This window comes from Schistocerca americana, chromosome 2 (genome assembly GCF_021461395.2).
Source record: "Schistocerca americana isolate TAMUIC-IGC-003095 chromosome 2, iqSchAmer2.1, whole genome shotgun sequence".
Lineage (NCBI taxonomy): Eukaryota > Metazoa > Arthropoda > Insecta > Orthoptera > Acrididae > Schistocerca > Schistocerca americana.
Genome location: NC_060120.1, coordinates 169,441,261 through 169,460,413, shown reverse-complemented (window position 1 = coordinate 169,460,413; position 19,153 = coordinate 169,441,261). Strand labels below are relative to the sequence as shown.

Below are 19,153 nucleotides of genomic sequence, written 5' to 3'. Positions count from 1 at the left end.
TGATGCTTCTGAGCATGAGGCCATATATTCGGAGTCACGTCTTCCAGACTAGCTACAGGTATTGACAAGCCATTTCAGTTTCATTGTGCAGTTCTGTTAGTGTGCATGCCTTTCTGTTTCACACAATGATCATGAGCATATCCCACAGGTAAAACTCAAATGGGGTTAAAACAGGAGAACGTGTGGGCTACTTGATTGGACCCATTCAACCAATGCAATGACCTGATGCATTATTATACAGATAAGTGTGCACATCCTTATGAAAGTGGGGTAGTGTGTCACCTGGTTGGAACTGTAGTGTCACTGCCAAACACCACACTTGCTATGTGGTAGCCTTTAAATTAAATCGGCCGCGGTCCGTTAGTATGCGTCGGACCCGCGTGTCGCCACTATCAGTGATTGAAGACCGAGCACCACCACATGGCAGGTCTAGTCTAGAGAGACTCCCTAGCACTCGCCCCAGTAGTACAGCCGACTTTGCTAGCAATGGTTCACTGTCTACATATGCTCTCATTTACAGAGACGACAGTTCAGCATAGCCTTCAGCTATGTCATTTGCTACGACCGAGCAAGGCGCCATATTCAGTTACTATAATTACTTCAAGAACGTATTCTGAACAGACAATATTGTGAATCATGTACCATCAAGAGCAACATTCATCATTAATGGATTAAAGTTAAGTATCAAACTAATTACGTCCGCTTTCTGGATTCTCATTCCTTGTCATGTTCCAGACCTCACGTCAGTATAGTTCTTCCCTCCTCACGCCAGCCTGCGTGAGCTAAAATGCGTGCATTTCGGCCTTCACTTGTAACACCGTGTTGGCTCTTCTGCTAACACAAAAGGAATGAAAAAGATTCATCACCAAACAAAGCATGAATATCTGGTAAAACTAGTGAGTCCAGCATCCCCAGGTTACTCCTGCCAGTAATCATATCTTTGAAAAAGGAAGATCTAATCTGTCCCCTTGATGACAACCTGCACCAGATATTAAGTTCAGGAGCACTGACTGCTCAATCAACATAAACATGGACTTCGTGGGGTCCAGTACACACAGTTATACTAATTTACTGTGCCACTTAATTTAAACTGTGCATCATCAGACCACACTAACAGGAAACAGAATTAGCATCATGTTCAACCTTAATGAAGAAACATTCACTACACTGACTTCTTCTGTCTTGGTCATCTTCACTCTACATGTATAGCAATTGTGGGGAACATTAACTTTTCATTTTAACCTGTGCAAAATATGACTTACGCTTGCCCTACTCACGACTGTTTCATGTCCGCATTATTCTGCTGATTTTTGTGATGAACGTGTGAATGGCTCTAACACCTAGGCAGAAGACTCTTCACCTTTTGCTGTGTGTAGCCAGCCTGGTCTTTCCTTATGCAAAACCATATTTGTTCCAGCAGTTTTGAACTTACCTCAAAAGTGAGTGATGCTTACATTTGTTGGTGGTTCAGTTCCATATTTCCGCCTCCAATGCCATGGCACTTCAATGATATTCCCAAACTTCCAGTCCCATATGAGAATGTTTTTTCACTGCACAAATATCACTCATGTTTGCACCATGGCCTTACTTTGTACACTGACGTTGGCACATCACAATACGACTGCCACCTGTTGCTCAGCCATTGTATGACATGTTCAACCCACACCAATTTTGATTTCAAATTATGTGGTTTGTATACCCAGTTTTAAAATGTGTATACATTTTTTGTTCTATCTTGTATCCCTAATGAGTATTGCTCTGGATACTCATCACTATTTCTTGTGCTTGTTACAACCTCAGTTTTCTTACAGATGATGACATGATTCATTATAAATATTTATGATACTAAAATTACATTAGAATGATTGGTATGAACAGATATTTTAAAATTTGAGAGCCCAATCTCATTTATGACTGAAATACAAATGGAGGCAGATAAATAATGCATGACCTTATGGACAATGAGTGAAGGATAAAAGAAAAAAATTATTACATTAATGTATGCATAGATGACAGAAACACTAGGATTCACTTTATGACAGGCTACTTATACATCTGTACTCTGCAAGCCACCAAAAGGTGTATGGTGGAGTGTACATAGAGTACCAGTATTATTTCACACCAACCTATTCAGTTACTGTCTGCATACATGAAGAAAGAGTGACAGTACCCGTCTGTATGAGTTCAAATTTATCTGTCATCATGTTGTGGCTGTTACATGAGGTGTATGTCGCAAGAAGGAGTGCAGTGTGTTTCTTGATTTTCTACTCTTATGTTAACTCAGCTTCATAAAACTCCCAGACTGTTGAACAATATTTATGAATTTGTCAAATACAGATTCTGAAAGTGGCATATTTCATGTACTTTGTTAGGATTCTTAAAATAAATATCAGTCTGGATTCAGGCAACACTCTGAAACTACAAAGCAGCTTGTTTACAGCACAACATCCTTCTCAATATTACTAATGCTGTTGAATCATTTACATGTATGATTAATGGTGTATAAAGGAAGCAGAATTACTAAATAGACTTGGTTCAAATTAACACAGAAAAAGTTACTGCTTATGAACCAACAGCAAACACAGTTACAAAAATGTATACACAAACAGTACCTCTCCTTAATAAGTAAAAGTGAAAACTATGTTAGGGGAAGCAAGACTGCACATGAGTAAAATGTGAAAGATGTTGAGCACACAGAAGACAAAACAAACAGGGCAGAAGAAAAATCATCACTAAAATATTAGTGATTAATGAAATTTGAAAACCTGGTATGTTAGAAGGGACAAAAAGAGAAATTCATGCATCAGGAGAAAGAGAGAGCACACTAAGAAAAGAAAAGATAATGAGATAAAAGTAAGTTGAAAAGGAAAAATAAATTACCAAAAGAGATTACAGAATGATGGCAAAATGAGTATGAGAGAGAGATTGGAGGAAAGGCTGGCCACACATTTGGAAACAGCACCTGTAAAACAAGTTTACAGCTGTGATGCTGTATTGTAGTTGTGCTGGTAGGAAGAATGTATATCATGAGCACAATGAAACTATCACCAGCATCATGGTTATTTTGATGCAGTATGTTTGCTGCAGAATTTTTTCTCCCATTTCTTTAACACTGTCTTCTCTATTATGTGATTATTCTTCAGTCCTCACTAATGTTGTTGCTTTTCTGTTTGAGCTGCTCTGTATTTATCTTCAGTCAGTCAATCATTTGTATCTGACTTATTGTCTCCTATTTTTGCCACTTCTATCTTTTCACCTTAAAAAATCTCTGTTGTTTTTATTATTACTTTCTGTCATTTGTTGTCCTTTATGTGGAGCTTCAAATAGCATTACTTCTTTTCCCCCTTTTGCAAGATGAAGATCCAATTCTAAAATGGTGGGGAAGAATTTATACCATGTTTTGTTTGTGTCTTCTTCCAGCTAGTGAGTACAACATTTTTGGTTATCTTTATTTGATAATAGACAGGATTCAAACTGAAAAATTGAAGTTTGATAGGATAGCAGTTTAGTGTATCCTCTTTTGTTTCCATTTGTGTGATTGTACTATGTCTATGTAAACACCGTGTGGTGCATTTATAGATATTGGGAGATGGATTGTTACCTTCCCATACAAGGTACTTGCAAAATTTCAGTGTCCATGTACAATTAAGAAAATGGTTGACACTGAATGTAAATTTAATTTGTTAGTTAGTCTTTTTCATAGGAATTTGTCTGGAATGTAGCCTTGTATGGAAGTGAAACTTGGGCTATAAATAGTTCAGACAAGAAGACAACAGAAGCTTTTGAAATGTGGTGGTACAGAGCTATGTTGAAACATTGATGGATAGATCGGATAATTAACTAAGAGGTACTGGATCAAATTGGGGAGAAAAAGATTTTATAAATAATTCAAAGCCAAGCTCACTTAAACACTGTTTATTAGATGACTGGTTTCAACACACTAAAGGTGCCATCATCGGATCTATGAAGATATAACATGACAGGTTTGAGGGAGGGCATACATGAGTTACACTGTATACATTACTATTAGTACAGCACCACATACCTGAATGTAGCTTAACATGCATAAATCATTTGGATATAACAATACATGAGGCAGACTAGCTGATATAAAATCATTGTCGCAGAAATAAAAATTAAAAACAACTGCTCTCATGGTCATTCATGGATGGAATAGAATGACAACATTACAACAACAAATATGGATTCAACATTTTATAATACTGCCTGACAACAAGAGTTCATTGCCAAAGACAAAGAAATTTTTTAAGTCTATCTGCAGAAATAAATAGAAAACTAAATCTCCTTTGGAAGGAAAGGTATTGAATTTGACAATTACATCTCAGTTTTTTATTATAATGTAATTGGATGGATAAAAAATCTAATCACCAATCAGCGGCAGGAGAACATATGTATAAAAGTATTGGGATTTCATGTGTCACTATCCAATAAGTAATTTCTTCTGAAAGAAGCTGCAGCTATAATTTATTCATTGCTAATTTTTGCTCTTTCCTATACCTTCCAGCATATCAAGTGCTGGAATAAGCACTCTCCTGAAAAAAGAAAATAGTCAAATTTGCAAGAAAAAATGAAAGATGGTGTATTATGTGGTGATTTTAATACTGATATAGGATAAGAGACACAAAGAAAGCAAAAATTTGAGGATCTGATAATACTACACAACATGAAAGCAAATGTAGTGGAACCAACTTTGGTAACTGAGTGACTTATTGATAATATTATCACTAATACAGATAGCAATTCGAAGGTGTTTTCATTCATGTTGGAACAAATTCCATCCAGAACAGCAGTGAGGAAGAAATAATCAGTGAAACACGGAACCTGATCCACTCAGCAGAAAGTGTGTTTGCAAATTCAAAAATTGTCATTAGTGCGATTTTACACAGAAGGTCAGTAAGTGATACATACATAAATAAGATAAACAGTGGAATCAGGGAACAGTGTGACAAACTGAATGCAATTTTTGTAGAATCAATAAAATTTGTAAGTGGTAAGTGTCTGGGAAGGATGGGCTACACTTGAATAGGTTAGGTTCAATGACTTTCAGCAAAATGATTGTAGACATCTGCAGAATCATTAAAAGCAAGGGAAACTGAAAACTTCCAAAAGGAGTGAGAAAACAAAAGTGGTTATCCAAAATGGAAACTGTAAATATAATGGAACAAGTGAGGCTCTCAAAAATTCTATCATGATGCATCTTAATATAAAGGGTTTAGCTGAAAAATGTCCAAATCTAGGTTACTCTAAAATTGATGAACTGCAAGTTATACTTTCTGAACTGGCAAACATAAAGGTAGTCTGCTTAAATGAACACTGGCTCATAAAAGAATGCATAGACATTCTGAATAAGATTAGTAATTTCAAACTTGCCAGCAGCTTTTGTAGAAAAAAACAAATCTTGTGGGGGGTCCTGTATCTTACTGCATGCCTCCTTAAACTTTAAAGTGAAAGAAGATTTTAGTTATCTAAATGAAGAATCTATTTTTTAAAGCTGCTGTGTAGATCTGTGTGATTTAAATACTGTGATAATATAAATTTACAGAATTCCTGGGAGTTCTGCTACTAAATTTCTCTTAGAAAATTTTCAATATCTCTTAGATAAACTTCAAGAAGAAAGCAAGAAAAAGATTGTGATTGCAGGAAACTTCAACTTAAATACATTAATTGACAGCAGTGCCATTGAAAAATTTCGCAATTTAATCCAAAAATCTGGTTTCAAGTTAAACTTGACTATGTGCACTAGAGAAAACTTCTACTTAGCAACCTGCATAGATAACATTTTTACAAATTATCAGTTTGATGATACAAGGAAGTTTTGCCTAGATCATGGAGCTTTGTTTATAGAGCTACCTCAAAACAGAAAAACTAAAATCTGAATCTTATATAAGAAAGAATTTTAGCACAGAAAATTTAGAGTTGTTTTGTGATAAATTAAATGTTATAAGCTGGCCTTTAGACCTCTGTGATTCAAGCAACAAAAATTTTGATAAATTTCTAAATTGTTTTTTGGGTGTATTCAATGAAACAGTTTATTTATAAACAAAGAAAGAAATAAAACAAAGGCAGTTTGGTCTGTTGTGAAATCAGAGTTGGGAGTCAATGTTAAACGTCAAATCATGTTCAAATATCAAACTGCTTCAGTATTTATTTTCAATATAGCAAAATCTGATGTAGACATGACAGCCCATCAGGAAAATATGATTTTCAAGCATAGAGATGACATACAAAACATTTGTTTTAAAAAATTCAAAAAAATCACCCAGAAAGATGTGGAAGACACAATATTATCATTAAAAAACAAAAATTTAGTGGGATGGGATGGAATACCTTTCATGGTAATCAAGGCAGTATGCCATATTATTTCATACCCACTGACTACTATAGTAAACCAGTCCTTTGAACATGGGCGTTTCCCAGATGTCCTAAAATGTACAGAGATTAAGCCATTATTTAAGAAGGGATCGCCAGAAGATATGGGAAACTACTGGCCCATCTCTCTCCTTCCTGTTTTTTCTAAAATATTTGACAAAGTTGTGGCAAAACACTAGAAAATTTCCTTACAGTAAATGAGAGTATTTGTAAAAATCAGTTTGGTTTTTGAAGAGGAAAAGGTACTATAAATGCCATCAAAAAATTTACAGAAAAAATAAGACATCACTAGACCAGGGTACAAAAGTCTCAGGAATATTCTGTGGTCTAATGAAAGCCTTTGGTGAACCACTCATCATTACTTCACAAACTGACAAGCTACGGGATCGAAGATACAGCATTACAGTGGTTCAACTCTTATCTGTCAGAAAGGAAACAGAGACTTATTTTAACACCAAATTCAGTTAACTGCTACTCCAAATGGAAAAAAAAAATCCAAGGAGTTTCACAGGGTTCAATACTGGGTCCTAACCTGTTCTTGTTGTATATAAATGAGTCACCATTAAATATTGATGCTCGTTCAGTCTTGTTTGCAGATGACACCTCAGTCCTGATGGAAAATGATACAACAGAAAACATTCCAGATAGTATATAAAATGTTATGGGGAAACTGGACTCCTGGTTCCATAAACATGGACTAAAGCTCAATGTCACTAAGACCCAGATAATGCAGTTTGTCTCTAAATTGTCAGCAACATGTCCTGTACAAATAGCCCATTATTATCAACTGATGAAAGAAGTGAGCCATGCGAAATTCTTGGGCCTAAACCTTGATAAAAGTTTAAACCGGAAGACACATATAGACTCCCTGGCAAATAAATTAAATTCCTTAGCTTTTTCAATGTTCATTTTATCTGGTGCCACTCATATGGACACAAGACAGACAGTCTACCACAGTTAATTTGAATCTGTTATTCAGTATGGATAATTTTCTGGGGAAACACTAGAAGCAGTAGAAGACTACTAAATCTTAAGAAGAAAATCATTAGAAATTTAGGATGCCCACAAAAGTGAGACATGTCGCCCATTGTTCCAGAAATTAAAAATACTAACAATTACTTCATTCTACATTTTTGAAATTTTGATTTTTGCATATAATAATCAACAAAATCTTGAAAAGTTCCATTTTAAGCATAGCTATGGTACTCGTCACAAGGAAAACTGCAAATTTCCTCCACATCACTTAAAGCTTTATGCTCAGACATAAATGTACATGGGGCTAAAAATACATAACAAATTAAAAGGAAGAAACATGTTAACAATGGACCTTGATTTGCTGAAAAGTTTACTCCAGAATAATTTATTTTAATACAGAAATGTAACTACATCAGTGCAGGATTCATGGAAGACAGTCTGACACTTTGAACAATAAAAATCTATACCTAATATTGCAGTGTTGTCTGTGTACAACAAAGGAAACTGGTAATAAATAATGTAGTGTTGTATTTATTGGCATTATTCTTAAAATAGTGTAAAAAGAGATTCTGTAAATCATTATACTTATATTTTTGCTAAACTTGACATGTCTCCTGTACAACGGATTATATGATCTGTACAATGTATGTAATGAGACTAATAAATCACATTCCCCCCCATGCCCATGGACTTTGCCATTGGTGGGGAGGCTAGCATGCCTCAGCGATACAGATAGCTGTATCGTAGGTGCAACCACAACGGAGGGGTATCTGTTGAGAGGCCAGACAAACGTGTGGTTCCTGAAGAGTTGCAGCAGCCTTTTCAGAAGTTGCAGGGGCAACAGTCTGGATGATTGACTGATCCAGCCTTGTAACACTAACCAAAATAGCCTTGCTGTGCTGGTACTGCGAACGGCTGAAAGCAAGGGGAAACTACAGCCACAATTTTTCCCGAGGGAATGCAGCTTTACTGTATGGTTAAATGATGATGGCGTCCTCTTGGGCAAAATATTCCAGAGGTAAACTAGTCCCCCATTTGGATCTCCGGGTGGGGACTACTCAGGAGGACGTTGTTATCAGGAGAAAAAAAACTGGCATTCTATGGGTTGGAGCGTGGAATGTCAGATCCATTAATCGGGCAGGTAGGTTAGAAAATTTGAAAAGGGAAATGGATAGGTTAAAGTTAGATATAGTGGGAATTAGTGAAGTTTGGTGGCAAGAGGAACAAGACTTTTGGTCAGGTGAATACAGGGTTATAAATACAAAATGAAATAGGGGTAATGCTGGAGTAGGTATAATATTGAATAAAAAAGTAGGAGTTTCAGGTAAGCTGCTACAAACAGCATAGTGAACGCATTATTGTGGCCAAGATAGACACAAAGCCCACGCCTACTACAGTAGTACAAGTTTATATGCCAACTAGCTCTGCTGATGACGAAGAAATTGATGAAATCTATGATGAGATAAAAGAAATTATTCAGGTAGTGAAGGGAGATGAAAATTTAATAGTCATGGGTGACTGGAATTCGATAGTAGGAAAAGGAAGAGAAGGAAACGTAGTAGGTGAATATGGATTGGGGCTAAGAAATGCAAGAGGAAGCCGCCTGGCAGAATTTTGCACAGAGCATAACTTAACCATAGCTAACACTTGGTTCAAGAATAATGAAAGAAGGTTGTATACATGGAAGAATCCTGGAGATACTAGAAGGTATCAGATAGATTATATAATGGTAAGATAGAGATTTAGGAACCAGGTTTTAAATTGTAAGACATTTCCAGGGGCAGATGTGGCCTCTGACCACAATCTATTGGTTATGAACTGTAGATTAAAACTGAAGAAACTGCAAAAAGGTGGGAATTTAAGGAGATGGGACCTGGATAAATTGAAAGAACCAGAGGTTGTAGAGAGTTTCATGGAGAGCATTAGGGAACGATTGACAAGAATGGGGGAAAGAAATACAGTAGAAGAAGAATTGGTAGCTTTGAGAGATGAAATAGTGAAAACAGCAGAAGATCAACTAGGTAAAAAGACGAGGGCTAATAGAAATCTTTGGGTAACAGAAGAGACATTGAATATAAAATACAAAAATGCAGTAAATGAAGCAGGCAAAAAGGAATACAAACGTCTCAAAAATGAGATCGACAGGAAGTGCAAAATGGCTAAGCAGGGTGGCTATAGGACAAATGTAAGCATGTAGAAGCATGTATCACTAGGGGTAAGATAGATACTGCCTACAGGAATATTAAAGAGACCTTTGGAGAAAAAAGAGCCACTTGTATGAACATCAAGAGCTCAGATGGAAACCCAGTTCTAAGCAAAGGAATGAAAGCAGAAAGGTGGAAGGAGTATATAGAGGGTCTATACGGGGCGATGTTCTTGAGGACAATATTATGGAAATGGAAGAGGGGTAGTTGAAGATGAAATGGGAGATATGATACTGTGTGAAGAGTTTGAGAGAGCACTGAAAGACCTAAGTTGAAACAAGGCCCCAGGAGTAGACAACATTCCATTAGAACTACTGACAGCCTTGGGAGAGCCAGTCCTGACAAAACTGTGCCATCTGGTGAGCAAGATGTATGAGACAGGCGAAATTCCCTCAGACTTCAAGAAGAATATAATAATTCCAATCCCAAAGAAAGCAGGTGTTGACAGATGTGAAAATTACCGAACTATCAGTTCGCTAACACGAATTCTTTACAGACGAATGAAAAAACTTATAGAAGCCGACCTCGGGGAAAATCAGTTTGGATTCTGTAGAAATGTTGGAACACGTGAGGCAATACTGACCCTACGACTTATCTTAGAAGAAAGATTAAGGAAAGGCAAACCTACATTTCTAGCATTTGTAGACTTAGAGAAAGCTTTTGACAATGTTGATTGGAATACTCTCTTTCATATTCTGAAGGTGGCAGGGGTAAAATATAGGGAGCGAAAGGCTATTTACAATTTGTACAGAAACCAGATGGCACTTATAAGAGTCGTGGGACATGAAAGGGAAGCAGTGGTTGTGAAGGGAGTGAGACAGGGTTGTAGCCTCTCCCTGATGCTATTCAATCTGTATATTGAGCAAGCGGTAAAGGAAACAAAAGAAAAGTTCGGAGTAGGTATTAAAATCCATGGAGAAGAAATAAAAACTTTGAGGTTCCCCAATGACATTGTAATTCTGTCAGAGACAGCAAAGGACTTGGAAGAGCAGTTGAACGGAATGGACAGTGTCTTGAAAGGAGGGTATAAGATGAACATCAACAAAAGCAAAACGAGGATAATGGAATGTAGTCAAATTAAGTCAGGTGAAGGGGAGGGAATTAGATTAGGAAATGAGACACTTAAAGTAGTAAAGGAGTCTTGCTATTTGGGCAGCAAAATAACTGATGATGGTCAAAGTAGAGAGGATATAAAATGTAGACTGGGAATGGCAAGGAAAGCATATCTGAAGAAGAGAAATTTGTTAACATCGAGTATTGATTTTAGTGTCAGGAAGTCGTTTCTGAAAGTAGTTGTATGGAGTGTAGCCATGAATGGAAGTGAAACATGGACGATAAATGGCTTAGACAAGAAGAGAATAGAAGCTTTTGAAACGTGGTGCTGCAGAAGAATGCTGAAGATTAGATGGGTAGATCACATAACTAATGAGGAGGTATTGAACAGGATTGGAGAGAAGAGAAGTTTGTGGCACAACTTGAGTAGAAGAAGGGATCAGTTGGTAGGACATGTTCTGAGGCATCAAGGGATCACCAATTATCGCCAATTTAGTACTAGGGGGGGGGGGGGGTGGAGGAGCGTGGAGGATAAAAATCATAGAGGGAGACCAAGAGATGAATACACTAAGCAGATTCAGAAGGATGTAGGCTGCAGTAGGTACTGGGAGATGAAGAAGCTTGCACAGGATAGAGTAGCATGGAGAGCTGCATCAAACCAGTCTCAGGACTGAAGACCACAACAACAACAACAACATTATAAATACAGTTGCCATGTTGTAGAAATTGATGTACATACAGTTGTTTGTTCCTCTGTATTGGATGCCACTGATGTTGGGTCATACACCTGAAAACTGGTTCATTAAATAAACATTTCAAGTGCAGCTCATGATATTAAAGATGTTCTTTAATAAATATCTTAAAGCTGCTGAGCACAAAGCAGCCAAGATTTTTATAACAGAAGTTTCCAACATTCAGAATAATAACTGCATACGTACAGTAGAAAAGCTAACCACAGAAGTCACCAGATCACAGAGAAAGATAGCCAATCCACTCAATGTCCCTGAAAGGAGTATGTGAAGAGGAAGTGACAAAGGTTATAAAAATCTAAAAGAAAAGCAGTCTGCTGCACACAGTGAAGTGTAAAACTATCTAATCAAGCATTTGGCAGCATAAGTAATCACACCACTATTGGATACTGTCAGCTGCTCACTCCAAGAAGGAGTATTTCCTGATCAATCTAAATTAATTAAAGTAGTCCTAACAATTACAGACCAATATCTTTAGAGTCAGAATTCTCAAATATATTAGAAATGTTCATGTTCAATAGATTAACTGCTTACCTGGAAAATCATAATATAATAACTAAAGCAAATCAGTGGAAACAGAACTGAATCATTAACAGAATTTATTGTACAGGCCTTGGACAACAGGATGATAGTGTCTGTAGTTTTCTTTTACTTGTCCAAGGTGTTTGACACAATTAATCATGCAGTTCTAGTAAGAAACTAGAGGATTTCTACAACATGAAAACTATATATATAATAGCATAAATATAATATACATCTGAAAATATTATAGATGACTGGATAACATATCATCTCAGTAACAGGAAGCATTATATAACCATTACCAACAGATGATAAGTTAAAAGCATTAAGTATGGTGTACCTCATGGTCTGTAATGGGACCTATCTTCTTCAATTTATTTGTGAATAAAATACAAACATGTGGAAATGAAAATGTGATACTACATGCAGATGAAATGACTTTTCTAAATGTTTCCAACAATTTTGAAGCATACGGGAAAGTGTATTCATGTGAGTCAATAACATAGCACAATGGCTCATGGAAAAAGAGCTAATTATTAATCTGAAAAAAAAACTATGTAGGCCCTGCATGGTTTCCAGAAACAGACCAAAAGAACTGGCAAACCACCTCCGCTACAACCTTGCCTAGTCGGCGGTGCGGGTCTCCCGCATCGTTCCCTACGCTCCTCAGAGTATGGGATCTCATCTCTATAAGCTATGTGCAGTGATATTTGTAATGAAACAACTGGCTCAATATTCATATCAGAACTCTTTTTCACTGTCTGTTATGGACTTTTTCAGCCATATATGCAAAGCATAACCACAGTATAGGGCAGCTCTACCATTACAGGAATGTAAAGAATGTTCACATTACAGAAGAGAACCATTCAAATTGTGCCTATAAAGAAGCAAAAAGAATATTGTAGAAATTGTTTTGAAGATGTTTATAAAGCTTCCTGGCAGATTAAAACTGTGTGCTAGACCAAGACTCAAACTCGGGAACTTTGCCTTTCACTGGCAAATGCTCCGCCATCTGAGCTAACCAAGCATGTCTCATGATTCATCCTCACAGCATCAATTCCACCAGTACCTCTTCTCCTACCTTCCAAACTTCACAGCAGCTCTTCTGCGAACCTTGCAGAACTAGCACTCCTGGAAGAAAGGATATTGCAGAGACATGGCTTAGCCACAGCCTGGGGGATGTTTCCAGAATGAGATTTCCACTCTGCAGTGGAGTGTGCACTGATATGAAACTTCAAGGTCCAGAGTTCGCGTCAAGGTCCAGAGTTCGAGTCTCTGTCCAGCACACAGTTTTAATCTGCGAGGAAGTTTCATATCAGCACACACTCTGTTGCATAGTGAAAATCTCGTTCTGGAAACATCCCCCAGACTGTGGCTAAGCCATGTCTCCACAATATCCTTTCTTCCAGGAGTGCTAGCTCTGCAAGGTTCGCAGAAGAGCTTCTGTGAAGTTTGGAAGGTAGGTGATGAGGTACTGGCAGAATTGAACTGTGAGGATGAATCATGAGTCATGCTTGGGTAGCTCAGATGATAGAGCACTTGCCCGTGAAGGCAAAGGTCCCAAGTTCAAGTCTCAGTCCAGCACACAGTTTTAATCTGCCAGGAAGTTTCATACCAGTGCGCACTCTGCTGCAAAGTGAAAATCTCATTCTGGGAGATGTTTATATTTTGATGTTTCCATCTATTCAAGACCATTGTGGCTGCAGATGAGATCCCACAAAACTGGAGACCAATGAGAGTTTTCATACCCATCATGCAAGAAACAGAAAACAATCACAGTGCGTTTCACATAGTCTATAGATTTTTGAAGAGGATCGTAAATACTTTGGTATCAAGCTAATACAAGCATTGCCAAGTGTAGTATCCTATCCTCGTCAGCACTGTAGAACACTGTAATGCAAGGAAGCAAGGGAGAGGATGTTGTTATGGGTGGCCAGTATCCTCTTTCTACAACAGAAATGCACACATGAATTAATATGGTTCTTTATTTACTTAACTATAATAGATTCCATCTGTTGTGGCACAAGCTCATCAGAAATAGTCCTATTGCTGACAATATTGGTATCTTGTCATTACAGTCTTTAGTGCCACTGCTAGTCCCAAAATGGGCACTAATCTGATTGCTAAGTATTGTCGTAGCCTACGATGTGAACTGAACCCACACTGCAACTGACTGACAGATGCCAAACTGGATTGTGTGTTAGTCCGGCCCTCTGGTCAGCAGCAGTGGCCTAAATACATGCTGTCAAGAGGACGCTGTTGGCATGTTGCTTGTTGGTGTATGTCTGTGGCCACTCTCATGATAGGTGTGCTTGATCCAGTGCCTACTATCGATCTTAGCACTATATCTTTGCCGACCAGTGGGATGGTGACAGTTTATGCCAGCACACCTAGATAATTGCAGAACTTCAAAATTGAGACAATTTTCTGTGAAACCGTAAAAAATTTCTAATTGATCAACAATTACATAACATATGAGCAGACAGTGAGCAAACATTCACCATGTGAGCGTTAAATTTTGTGTACAATATTAAGAGAAACTAGCATTAGAAATTAATGTTACAAAGTAAATGAGAATTAGACCCACTCATGTAAAATCAAAGACAAAATTTTTCCACAAAATTGTATTTTCTAAGCTGTGTTGTTATAAATCATTGTGTATTCTAAATAATTATGCATTATGTAACATTATCTACATACTGTGAAAGTTATTATATGTATTTACTGTGGGAGTTATTATATTATATTGCCTAGATGATGTGTCTTATGTTACTAGTACATAAATGTCACAAATAAAGCTTATGGCCAGTAAGGCATTGTGGATGGTTTTTAAGGTGGTTTTCCATCTACCTCGGTGAATATGGGCTGGTTTCCCTTATTCCGCCTCAGTTACACTGTGTCGGTGATTGATGCACAAACTCCATTTCCACGTACGAGTGCACCATAATTAGTTTACCACACAAACATTTGGGGTTACACTTGTCTGGTATGAGACATTACCGGGGGGGGGGGGGGGGGGGGGGGGTCAACTGGGGGCCAAACCACACAATAACCCTGGGTTCGGTGTTGGGTGGCACTGGGGTGGATGGACTGCTATGGCCTGTGGTGGGGTTGTGAACCACTGAGGGCTACTGAGGGGATGAAGCCTCTCACACACACTCATGCAAATGCAACTCCCACAAACGTGACTGTAGTGCAGGCAACTGAAGCCACACTGTGAACAGCAGTGGAAGTGGTGACTGGGTGGGGGTAAGGAGGAGGCTGTGGGGGCTGGGGTGGGGAGGGAGAGGGATAGTAGATTATGGCTGTCAGACAGTGAAGTGCTGCATGGGAGTGCGCAGGGATGAGCTGGAGAGAGGGTAGGGCAGTTATGTGCAGTCTGGAGGTTAGACGGAAGGCAGGGATGAGGTGGGGGGAGAGGGCAGAGGGGTTAGCAGGAAAGGAGAGAAGTAAAAAGACTGGGTTGGGTGGTGGAATAAGGGATGCACAGTGCTGGATTGGGAACAGGTAGGGACTTCATGGGTGAGGACAATGACTAACGAAGGTTGAGGCCAGGAGGGTTAGGGGAACGTAGGACATATTCCAGGGAGAGTTCCCCTGTGAGCAATTCAGAAAAGCTGGTGTTGCTGGGGAGGATCAATATGGCACAGGCTGTAGAGCAGTCATTGAATGAAGGATGTCATGTTTGGCAGTGTGCTCAACATTAGGATGGTCCACTTGTTTCTTGGCCACAGTTTGTTGGTGGCCATTCATGTAGACAGACAGCTTGGTGGTTGTTATGCCCACATAGAATGCAGCACAGTGGTTGCAGCTTAGCTTGCAGTTCACGTGACTGGTTTCACATATAGCCCTGCCTTTGACAGGGTAGGTGATGTTTGTGGTGGGACTGGAGTAGGTGGTTGTGTGAGGATGTATGGGACAGGTCTTGCGTCTAGGTCTACTGCAGCGGTATAAGCCATGAAGTAAGGAGTTGGGAGCAGGAGCTGTGTAGGGATGGACATATATACTGTGCTGGTTTGGTGGACAGTGGAATAGCAGTGTGGGAGGGGAGTGAAGGATAGTGGCAGGACATTTCTCAGTCCAGGGCACAGTGAGAGAGAGCCAAAACCCTGACGGAGAATGTATTTCAGTTGCTCCAATCCTGGGTGGTACTGAGTTACCTTCTACCAGGTAACCCTTGTGGTTCAAAACAAAACAAAACTCCCCAGCTGTCAGATATATCCATCTACAAACCTTGCCATAATGACCCCCATCCCAGAAATCCAGCAGGATCTCCAGTCAGTCCTCAAATCCTTAGTCCCATGACAGTACCTCTCCCTAGAGTCTATCTTTCTGCTCATCCTTACTACTCCCCACACTCCTACAGTCTATAGTCTTCCTAAAGTCCATAAACCCAGCCACCCAGGATGCCTCATTGTGGTTGGTTACTGTGCCCGCACTAAGAGACTCTCTGCGCTCATAAACCAACACTTTCAACCTATTACCCAGAACCTACCCTCCTATATAAAAGATACCAACCATTTCCTCCACTGTCTCTCCACAGTTCCTGTTCCTTTACCACATGGTGCCCTACTCTTCACTACTGATGCTACCTCCCTTTATACCAACATCCCTGATGCCCATGGCCTACCTTCCCCAATACCTGACAGATTCCATACCAACAACCTCCTTCCTTGTTGCCATGACCAGCTATATCCTCACCCACAATTACTTCTCCTTTGAATGAATTACCTACAAACAAACCCAGGGTATGGCTGTGGGCACCCGCATGGCACCATCCTATGCCAATCTATTCATTGGCCATCTAGAGGGATCCTTCCTAAACAATCAGAATCCCAAACTCCTCACCTGGGTCAGATTCACTGATGACATCTTTACAATCTGGATTGAGGGTGAGGACATCCTATCCACATTCCTTGAGAAGCTCAACAACTTCTCCCCCATTTGCTTCACCTGGTCCTATTCAGCCCAACCAGTCACCTTCCTAGATATTGACCTCCACCTCATAGAAGGCTACATCAGCATCTCAGTCCACATCAAACCCACTGACCACCAGCAATACCATCACTTCGACCACTGCCACCCATTCCATACCGAGAAGTCCCTTCCATACTGCCAACCAGCCCACGGTCATTGCATCTGCAGTGCTGAGCAGCCTCTCTTGAAATATACTGAGGGTCTCACTGAAGCCTTCACAAACTCTAATTATCCTCTCAACCTTGTACAAACACAAATCTCCTCTGCCTTATCATTCCAGTCTCCCACCACCTTCCGAAGTCCCACCATCTGGCCACAAAAGAGGGTTCCCCTCCTAACTCAGTACCACCCAGGACTGGAGCAACTGCATTACATTCACTGTCAGGCTTTTGACTACCTCTCATCATGCCCTGAAATGAGAAATGTCCTGCCCACTATCCTTCACACCCCTCCCACACTGGTATTCCAATGACCACCTACGCAATATACTTGTCTGTCCCTACACAACCTTGTTCCCAACTCCTTACCTCATGGCTCATACTCCTGTAATAGGCCTAGATGCAAAACTGCCCCATACATCCTCTCACCACCACCTACTCCAGTCTGGTCACAAACATCACCTATCCTGTCAAAGGCAGGGCTACCTGTGAAATCAGTCATGTGATCTACAAGCTAAGCTGCAACCACTGTGCTGCATTCTATGTGGGTATGAAAACCAACAATCTGTCTGTCCACATGAATGGCAACCAACAAACTGTGGCCAAGAAACAAGTGTACCATTCTGTTGCTGAGCGTGCTTCTAAACATGACATCCTTCAATACAGAGACTGCTTCACAACCTGTGACATGGATCCTTCTCACTAACATCAGCTTTTCTGAATTGCGCAGGTGGGAACTCTCCCTGCAATATATCCTATGCTCCCATAACCCTCCTGGCCTCAACCTTCATTAGTCATTGTCCTCACCCATCCAGCCCCTTCCCTGTTCCCAATCCAGCACTATGCAGCCCTTATTCCACCATCCAAACCAGTCTTTTACTTCTCTCCTTTTCCGCTACCCTCTCCCCCCAACCTCATCTCTGCCGTCTGTCTAACCTCCCAACTGCACATAACTGCCCTACCCTCTCTTTACCTCATCTATGCATGCTACCCAGCAGCACTTCACTGTCTTCCAGCCCTACCCTACTATTTCTCCCCTCCCCACCCCAGCCTTCTCATCTGCAACTCATTATCTCTACTTTATGGTGAGTAACAACTTTACTTTTCATAATATTGTTACATTCCATCCTGAATTTTTCATTGTTCAATAAATAATCACAATCAAAATGCATGCTTGTATAAGCACACAGCAACTTATAAGTACATGGTAATTTATTTATTTATTCTTTGCCCATGGACTCCAGCTGAAAGTATTGGGTGTGTCTTACAATAGGCTACTAACATCAAACTCGATTACATTATATATAAATGAAACAAATAATTAAACAGAATAGTCCATAATCATACAAAGGTATTACATGTTTCACATTGTATGTACACACAAATCCAAACAACAAACAGAAATGATAATTTTTAAAAGTACATTTAAGTAATGACGTAACATATTTAAACACCATCTTAGTATTCACTCAAACTGTATATACGTTTCTCTGTGAGAACATTTTATGTCTGAAACTTCCTGGCAGATTAAAACTGTGTGTCCGACTGAGACTCGAACTCAGGACCTTTGCCTTTCATAGGCAAGTGCTCTACTATCTGAGCTACCGAAGCATGACTCATGCCCGGTAATCACAGCTTTGCAAATGATTGTTGTGTCATCAGCATACATTATAAGTTTCTGATTTATATAGCTAGGGAAGTCATTTACGTAGAGTATAAATAGTATTGGCCCAAGCACAGACCCTTGCAGCACACCGTGTTTAACTGTTTGTAATTCTGTTCTGTAGTTTGTTATATTTCCCCCCTAGTATGTCTGATTTCAGTGCATTGTTTCCTATTTGTAATGTATGATTTAAGTATGTCATAGCATTTTCCTCTAATTCCATACTGATATAATTTCATCATTAATTTTGAGTGGTTCACACAATCAAATGCCTTAGATAGATCCATAAAAATCCCACACGTCTTTTGTTGCCTGTCAAGTAAATTAAGAATGTGCTCAATTATATCTGTTGATGCTGTTTTTGTTGACTTCACTTCTCCGAAACCATGTTGTGATGAATGCAGTATACTGTACTTTGTTATAAAACTTACAATTCTATTCTTTATTATCATTTCATAGATT

At 39.2% G+C, this 19,153-nt stretch overlaps 1 protein-coding gene across 1 annotated transcript in view; it reads left to right on the top strand.

Moving 5' to 3' along the window:
• The window catches only part of LOC124589324, a 201,456-nt gene that overhangs the window by 76,934 nt on the left and 105,369 nt on the right, over positions 1-19,153 (top strand). The window lies entirely within an intron of this gene.